Source organism: Canis aureus, chromosome 9 (genome assembly GCF_053574225.1).
Source record: "Canis aureus isolate CA01 chromosome 9, VMU_Caureus_v.1.0, whole genome shotgun sequence".
Taxonomy (NCBI): domain Eukaryota; kingdom Metazoa; phylum Chordata; class Mammalia; order Carnivora; family Canidae; genus Canis; species Canis aureus.
Window position 1 is genome coordinate 40649285 of NC_135619.1, and position 9642 is coordinate 40658926.

A 9642-nucleotide genomic window follows, 5' to 3' on the forward strand; every position below is an offset into this window, starting at 1 on the left:
TAATTTACTGGTTGACTCTTTCATCTTTTAGCAGGATGGTCCTTAACCTCCACGTGTTTGAAGTCCTTCCAAACTTCTTGTTGTTATTTAGTTGTAATTTCAAGGCATTGTGGTCTGAGAATATGCAGGGGACGATCCCAATCTTTTGGTATCAGTTCAGACCTGATTTGTGACCCAGTATGTGGTCTATTCTGGAGAAAGTTCCATGTGCACTTGAGAAGAATGTGTATTCAGTTGAGTTTGGATGTAAAGTTCTGTAGATATCTGTGAAATCCATCTGGTCCAGTGTATCATTTAAAGCTCTTCTTTCTTTGGATATGTTGTGCTTAGAAAACCTATCGAGTGTAGAAAGCACTAGATTGAAGTCACCAAGTATAAGTGTATTATTATCTAAGTATGTCTTAACTTTGGTTATTAATTGATTGATATATTTGGCAGCTCTCACATTCGGGGCATATATATTGAGGATTGTTAAGTCCTCTTGTTGGATAGATCCTTTAAGTATGATATAGTGTCCCTCTTCATCTCTCACTACAGTCTTTGGGGTAAATTTTAGTTTATCTGATATAAGGATGGCTACCTCTGCTTTCTTTTGAGGACCATTTGAATGGTAAATGGTTCTCCAACCTTTTATTTTCAGGCTGTAGGTGTCCTTCTGTCTAAAATGAGTGTCTTGTAGACAGCAAATAGATGGGTCCTGCTTTTTATCCAGTCTGACCCCCTGTGCCTTTTGATGGGGTCATTGAGCCCATTCACATTCAAAGTTACTATTGACAGATATGAGTTTAGTGTCATCATACCTATTCAGTCCCTGTTTTTGTGGATTGTTCTATTGGACTTCTTCTTAACGGGGAATTTTAAGAGTCCTCCTTAAAATTTCTTACAGAGCTGGTTTGGAGGTCACATAATCTTTTAGTTGCTGCCTGTCTTGGAAGCTCTTTATCTCTCCTTCCATTTTGAATGAGAGCCTTGCTGGATAAAGTATTCTTGGTTGCATGTTCTTCTCATTTAGGACCCTGAATATATCCTGCCAGCCCTTTCTGGCCTGCCAGGTCTCTGTGGAGAGGTCTGCTGTTAATCTGATATTTCTTCCCATATAAGTTAGGGATTTCTTGTCTCTCGCTGCTTTAAGGATCTTCTCTTTATCTTTGGAATTTACAAGCTTCACTATTAAGTGTCGAGGTGTTGAATGGTTTTTATTGATTTTAGGGGTGATCTCTCTATTTCCTGGATCTGAATGCCTGTTTCCCTTCCCAGATTAGGAATGTTTTCAGCTATGATTTGTTCAAATACATATTCTGGACCTCTGTCCCTTTCAGCGCCCTCAGGAACTCCAATTAAACGTAGATTTCTCTTCCTCAGGCTGTCACTTATTTCCCTTAATCTATCCTCGTGGTCTTTTAATTGTTTGTGTCTTTTTTCCTCAGTTTCCCTCTTTGACATCAACTTGTCTTCTATGTCACTCACTCGTTCTTCCACCTCGTTAACCCTCATCATTAGGACTTCTAGTTTGGATTGCATCTCCTTCAATTTATTTTTAATCTCTGCCTGATTAGATCTAAATTCTGCAGTCATGAAGTCTCTTGAGTCCTTTATGCTTTTTTCTAGAGCCACCAGTAGCTGTATAATAGTGCTTCTGAATTGGCTTTCTGACATGGAATTGTAATCCAGATTTTGTAACTCTGTGGGAGAGAGGACTATTTCTGATTCTTTCTTTTGAGGTGAGGTTTTCCTTCTAGTCATTTTGCTCAGTGCAGAGTGGCCAAAAGCAAGTTGTATTGGGAAAAGGAGAAAAAGAGAGAAGAGAAAGAAGGAAAGGAAAAGAAAAAAAGAAAAAAGAAAAAAGGAAGAAAAAATAGAGAAGAAAAGAAAAAGAAGAAGAAAGGGGGGGAAGCAAACAGAAATCAACAAACAAACAAACAAACAAAAACAAAAACAAAAACAAGGGGAGTATCCTCTGATTCTGTATACTGTAAATCTGTCGACTTCCCCTGGAACTTTCCAGTGCTGCTTGGTCAATAATTTGTTTTTCCCCTGTCCGTCTAGCTGGTCTTCTGGGGGAGGGGCCTGCTGTGCTGATTTTCAGGTGTCAGTACTTGGGGGAGCTGCTCAGCCCCCTGCCTCGTGCAGGGCTCAGTGAAAGTTGTTTATCCTGTTTATCTGGTGAGGCACTGTGAGGCTCAGTGGGGGTTGTTTACCCCGTGAGGCCCCAGGAGGAACAACCGCAGTGGCTGTGGCCAGCTCTGGAGCCCTGGATTCAGCCCCCGCAGGAACTCCGGAGCTCTCCGTCTGCAGGGCCTGGAGGCTCCGGGGCGGGGCCGCTGATCTGCTCAGCTCCGGGCAGGAGTGTCCTTGCTGTCCTGTGTCCTCCTGGCCTCTGCCTGTCCCGGGGGGAGGCCGGATCTTGGGCTGTGTCCCGGCGCCCAGTGCTCCCGGGCCTGTGCTGTTGGATTCGCGCTCCTGGCACCGCAGCCCCTTCCGTGCAGAGCCTCCGCCCGAGCCCCTCCAAGCTGCTCCGGGTCCAGCTGTGCGCGCTGCAGCCCTTTAGGGAGCTCGGGGCACTCTCCCGGGGCGCCGGTGTCTGTTAGTGTCCCTGGGAGCCTGAGGGCATCCCCGCCCTCCTGGGGTCCTGCTCTAACTCCCTGCGAGCACCTTCCGCCAGGGAAGCTGACTTCACCTTTTGATTGTATGCAATTTCCCTTTTTGTCCCTCATACTTTTATTTGATCTGATACAATTCTTTTTTTCCTCAGAACATATCCACTTCAGTTTTATTGATTAGTGTATATATGAGATATATATCTTTTTGTATCTTTTTACTTAAAAAAACTTTATTGTGATAAAATATACATAACATTTACCATTTTAAACAATTTTAAGTATACAATTTACTAGCAATGAGTACTTTCACAATGTTGTGCAGCAATCACCATCATCCATCTCGAAAACTTTTTCATCATTCCAAACAGGGTCTCTGTACTCGTGAGACATTAACTCCCCATTCTCCCATCCCATAGCACCTGGTAACATCCATTTTACTTTCTGTTTCTAAGAGTTTGCTTATTCTAGGTATCTCATATACATGGGATTATACAATATTTGTCTTTTCATGTCTGTCTTATTTCACTTAGAAAAATATGTTCAAGTTGCAGCATGTATCCACATTTCATTCCTTTTAGGGTTGAATTACATTCCATTATATGTATGTACCAATTTTGTTTATTCATCTGTTGTGGACATTTAGGTTGTTTCTAATCTGTTGACTATTGTGAATAATGCTATGTACTTTGGCATACAAGTATTTATTGAACTGCTTGTAGGTATATAATGAGAAGTAGAATTGCTGTATCATATAGTAATTGTTCAAATTGTTTTACATAATGGCCATACCATCTTACATTCCGACCAACAATGCACAAGGGTTCTAATTTTTCCAACATGCTTACCAACACTTGTTATTTTCCTATTTTTATTTATTTATTTTTTTATTTATGATAGTCACAGAGAGAGAGAGAGAGAGAGAGAGAGAGAGGCAGAGACACAGGCAGAGGGAGAAGCAGGCTTCATGCACCGGGAGCCCAACATGGGATTCGATCCCGGGTCTCCAGGATCGCGCCCTGGGCCAAAGGCAGGCGCTAAACCCCTACGCCACCCAGGGATCCCCTATTTTCCTATTTTTATAATATTCTAATGAGTGTGAAGAAGTGGTATCTCATTGTGATTTTAATTTTAATTTACCTAATGGTTCTGATGTTGAGCTATTTCCCTGTGTTCATTGGTCATTTGTATATATTCTTTGGAGAAATGTCTATTCAAGTCCTTTATGCATTTTAAAAATTGTCTTTTAGTGGTTGCTGAGTTATAATATTTTTTTTTATAAATTCTGGATATTAATCCCTTACCAGATATATGTTTTACGAATATTTTCTCCCATTCTGAGGGTTGCCTTTTTACTCTCTTGATAGTGTTCTCTACTGGGAAAAAGTCTAAAATTTTTATTAAGCCTAATGTATTTATTTTTCCTTTTGTTGCCTGTACTTTGGTGTCATATTCAAACCACTGACAAATCACTGTCATGAATATTTTTCTCTAAAACTGTTATAATTTTAGTTCTCACACTGAGATCTGTTAGTTGGTTTGAGTTAATTTTTGTATATGGTGTAAGGACCCAGTTTCATTCTTTTGCATATGGATATCCAATTTTCCCAGCACCATTTATTGAAAAGACTGTCCTTTTCTTAGTAATAATCTTGGCACTCTCATAAAAAATAATTAACCATATATGTAATAATTTATTTGTGGGCTCTATTTGATTCCATTTGTCTGTATATCTTTTCCATGCTAGTACTACACTGTTTTAATTATTGTAGTTTTGTAATAAGATCTGAAGTCAAGAGGTGTGACTCTTCCAACTTTATTCTCTTTTTCAAAATTATTTTGACTATTTGGGATCTGTTGAAATTTCATATGAATTTAAGGATAGATTTTTCTGTTTATGCAAAATCATTGTTGAGATTTTGATAGATTACATTGAATTTGTAGATGTCTTTGGGTAGTTTTGTCATCTCAACAATATAAAGTCTTCTAGTCCATGAATGTGGGATGTCTTTTCACTTATTTATGTCTTTTTGATGTATTATGGGAATGTTTTATATTTTGCACTGTATAAGTCTTCTCTGTCCTAGTGAAATGTATTCCTAAGTATTTTATTCTTTTTAATACTCTTTTAAATGGAATTATTTTCTTAATTTCCTCTTCAGATTTTTCATCATTAATGTGTAGAAATGTAACTGATTTTTACATGTTGACTTTATATCTTACAGTTTTTCTGAATGTGTTTAATAGTGCTAACATTTTTTGTAGAATGTTTAGGGTTTCTATATACAAAATCGTGTCATCTATGAACAAAAATCATTTTACTTCTTCCTTTCCAATTTGTATATTTTTTGTTTGTTTACTTGACTAAATGCTCTGGCTAGAGCTTCCAATGGAAGTTGAATTGCAGAAAAACCATTTTGACACTAATGATAATGATAAAATTATATACGGCATGTAGTAAGCTAATTATTTCATATTCATATTCATATTTGCAGTGCTAAAAATAGATATCATCCCCATTTTAGAGACAAGGAGAATGAAGCAGAGACTAAATACGTTGCATGAAATCACACATCTAGAAAATGACAGACCTGGAGTTTGAATCAGATATGTGTGACTTCAAAAACTAAATACTGTCTTACATAGTTTGCCTTTATGACAATTACACAAGCAATGCCCTAACTCACTTTCCAAATTTATGTATTTTTCAGTTACTATGTAATACTTATTTAGGTATCTTTTTCCTTCACTGATTTATTTCAAAAGGAAAGAGACTTATCTAATCCAAATTTACATTTTGTGGCTATTTTAAATTTTAAATATTTTCTGTGTGGAAAAAGGTTGAGTGTAAAATCTTTAATTAGAGCAGATGAATGCTCTATTCTTCCAAAATTGTGATAAAATCAATCAGGAGAAGTCATGGGTGACTTTTGGAGTTTGCATCATAAATGACAAATCAGCTACACAGAAAATCCAAAAGATTCTTTAGGCTCAACTTGTATTTTATCTGAATTACTAATTAAAACCAGACAGAGTGCTTATATTTGTGTGATGATGCATGAAAAATGAAGATAAGTAATTTTGTATTTGTCTTTTAAGAGCAAATACACCATTATAAGAAAAAAGCATAGATTAGCATCCTTCTTGGCATATACCAAAAATGATCCTATTTATATGAAAGAACTGTAATTGCACAAGATGTACAGAGCATTAGTTTGGCAAGAAGATCAATCCTGTACTGTGGTGTATGACTATGACTCAAATTTCCTTATTCTTTCCATAGTTTTATAGTCACTCTATCAGCTAACATTCTTTTCTAAAATATTTGCTTATTTGTTCAATACTTTTTCAATACTCCCAAGAAATTAGCAGCAGCCGCAGCAAAAAGCTCACTTCTGGAAGAATTATTAACTAGTTAAGAGTTAGCTGATGAAAAAAATGACAGCAGGAGTGATAGTCTTGCTTATAGTGAAGCTTTAAAAAAAAGAATTTATTTATTCATTTGACAGGGAGAGAGCAAGAGAGAGCACACACAGGCAGAGTGGCAGGCAGAGGGAGAGGGAGAAGCAGGCTCCCTGCCAAGCAGAGAGCCCAACATGGAGCTTAGCTCCAGGACCCTGGGATCATGACCTAAGCCAAAGGCAGATGCTTAACTGACTGAGCCACCAGGTGCCATAGTGAGGCTTTTAAAGGTTCAAGAAAATAAACAGTCCTAATCTGTTAGATTTAGTGTAAATTTCTGATTATCATATACACGTATTTCTGACTGTTAAGGAGATAGTACACTTTCCTACATACCCTGTGTGGAGACAGACTTTATAGTTAGAAGACTCAGGTGATATAAATTGGTATAAGACTTGGAACTCTCCAACCACATTTTAAGAGTAGATGAAGAATAATAGAACTAGCTTTGTAACATAAGGGCTTACTGAATAATTCAGAATTCTATAGAAAGAAAAAATTAAAATAAAGTACTTTTGCCCTGTATTGTGATATAGGTACACAATAACAGAATAAAGACTGTTCAAACTAAAGTCATCAAGGAGAGTTAAAAAATGGCACTAAGACAAATAAATAACATAGAGAATTAAGAAAGTCAACTTTTAGAAGGAAGAGACTTCCCTCAGCTGTTGCTAAGGTACTTGGACCTTCTAAGGAAGCTAAGGCCATGGTGTAGTGAGGCCCTCACTTCATCCTATACCAGCATCCATTGCCAGCATCACCCGCCTAGCACTTGCTTGCACAATGGCCTCCATCTCATTGCTCACCTGCATCTATTTGGCCCTCACCCTGCATGATGATGAGGTGATGGTCAGGAGGGATAAAGTGAATGCCTTCATTAAATCACCTGGTGTAAATGTTGACCCTTTCTGGCTGGGCTTGTTGGGAAAGTCCCTGGCCAATGTCAACATTGGGAGCCTCATCTGCAGTGCTAGGGCTGGTTGATCTGCCCCAGTAGCTGGCACTACAACCAGCAGAAAATCCTGTTCCCTCCACCTCTGCTGCCCCAGCTGAGGAGAAGACAGTGGAAGCAAAGAAAGAAGAATATCAGAAATCTGACGATGACATGGACTTTGGTCTTTTTGACCACAGTTCTTTTGTAACCTGTTCAATTAAAAGCTGAACTCTTAAAAAAAAAAAAAAAAAAAAGTAGGAATGGTAGAAACAGAATTTACTAGAGACAAAATAAAAATAAGTTCTTCATATAAGAAGTAAATTACGTGGTAACAAATGAATAGGAAATATTAAAATAGCACGTAACATTGAAAATATGGGGGTTCAAATACTACATTAGGGCCACAGGTAGAAATTTTGATCTTTTGAGCAAAAATAAATAATATGAAACTTTTAGAAGGAACATCGTGTATCTGCATCCTCATCACAGATCCATATTGGGAAGGGATTTGCAAATGTAGACTATGAGTTGGAAAGAAGGCAAGATTATAAAGCAAAAAATTTTGTCATAACCTAAGAAATGACTGGTAATAGATAATGCTAGAATAAGTTATAACAATAGAAATAATAGTGAATGCTGTGTTACAGAAAGGATTCAAGCAGCACTTAAATGACTATGTATCAGGGTATCATAGAAAGTGAAAAATTAGAATAAGTAAATTACTTAGGCTTCATTTTAAATCCAAGTATTATTTTTCTCATGTTAATTTCCTTTGTTTATATTGCTTTTCCTGACCCTATTCCTCTTAGTTATAAAAATTTCATTTATTTCTCTTTGTTGTAAATATCAATTGCAAAATCTATCACTACACCTGTTTACTACTGCATGTTATTTACTGCGGTAAAAATTATGACTAAGGAAATACAAAGAGTGAAAAACATCCTTTCAGGAGATAATATCTCATTAAATATGCAACTTGTGTCAAAAATTTCATACTATTATAATTTTTCATATTACAGAATTAAAATACATTCTCTGTAGAAAAGTTTAGAATTCAAACAAAATATAAATCATCCTGTGGGCTAAGAAAGAAAAACTTTTTTAAAAACTCTTCTCCCTTCTTCCCCTTTCACTTTTTGGAACAGAGCATTAATATTATAAACTATATAGTCTGGAATGCTGTTAGTGCATATTTTTAGTGGTCAGAATCACTGTATTTTTAGAAAGTTAAACACATCTTCCATCATGTGAGGACACAGTGAGAGGATAGGTGTGAGCAAGGAAATAGTCCCTCACCAGATACCAAATCTGCCAGCACTTTGATCTTAGACTTCCCAGCCACCAGAATTGTGAGAAAATGACAAAATGGAAAAACTCATGGAAAAGAGAACAAGAGGCAGTACTGACTATCAGGGACCTAATCAGTATGGATGTAAATAAGATGTTGGAACTAGAGTTTAGAATAATGATTATAAAGATACTAGTTAGACTTGAAAAAAGTAAGAAGACAATAGAGAATCCTTTTATCGAGAAACAAAAGAACTAAAATCTAATCAAGTCAAAGTAAAAAAAAAATATTAATGAGTTGTAATAAAAAAAAAAAAATGGAGCTCTAACAGCTAGGATAAATGAACCAGAAGAGAAAATTAGTGATATAGAAGACAAAATGATGGAGAACAAAGAAGCTAATGAAAAAAGAGATAAACAACTACTAGATCATGAGGGGAGAATTTGAGAGGTAAATGATACCATAATGCAAAACAATATTAAAAATAATAGGGATCCCAGAAGAAGAGGAAAGGGGGGGCAGGAGGTATACTGGAGCAAATTATAGCTGAGAACTTCCCTAATCTGGACAAGAAAACAAGTATTCATGTCCAGGAGGAACAGAAACCCCTCTCAAAATCAATAAAAATAGGTCAACAACCTGACATATAATAGTGAAGCTTGCAAATTTCAGAGACAAAGAGAAAAATCCTGAAAGCAGCTCAGAACAAGCAGTCCTTAACCTACAAGGGTAAGAACATTAGACTGGCAGCACACCTATCTACAGAGACCTAGCAGGCTAAAAAGGAGTGGCATGAAATATTCAGGGTGCTAAATGAGAAGAATATGCAGCCAAGAATACTTTATCCAGCAAGGCTGTCATTCAGAATTAAAGGAGAGATAAAGAGCTTCCAGGACAAAAAGAAACCAAAAGAATTTGGGATCACTAAATCAGCACTGCAAGAAAAATTAAAGGGGATCCTTTAAGAAAAGAGAGAGCCCAAAAGAAACATAGACAAGAAAGGAACAGAGACAATATATAGAAACAGTGAGTTTACAGATTGTTTTTTTTTTTTTTTGAGTTTACAGGTTATACAATAGTACTAAATTCATATCTTTCAATAGTTATTCTGAATCTAAATGGACTAAAGGTCCCAAATCAAAAGGTATAGGGTATCAGATTGGATAAGAAAGAGAGACCTATTGATATGCTGTTTGCAAGAGACTCATTTTAGACTCAAAGACAACTCTAGATTGAAAATGAGGGGGTGGAAAGCTATGTCATGCTAATGGACATCAAAAGAAAGCTGAGATAGCAGTCCTTATGTCAGACAAATTATATTTTAAACCAATGACTGTAATAAGAGATGAAGAAGGGCACCA

General features: G+C 36.7%; 1 pseudogene; it reads left to right on the top strand.

Moving 5' to 3' along the window:
* Positions 1-6842: 6842 nt before the first annotated feature.
* Positions 6843-7221, top strand: LOC144319928 (large ribosomal subunit protein P1 pseudogene; annotated as a pseudogene).
* Positions 7222-9642: the final 2421 nt, after the last annotated feature.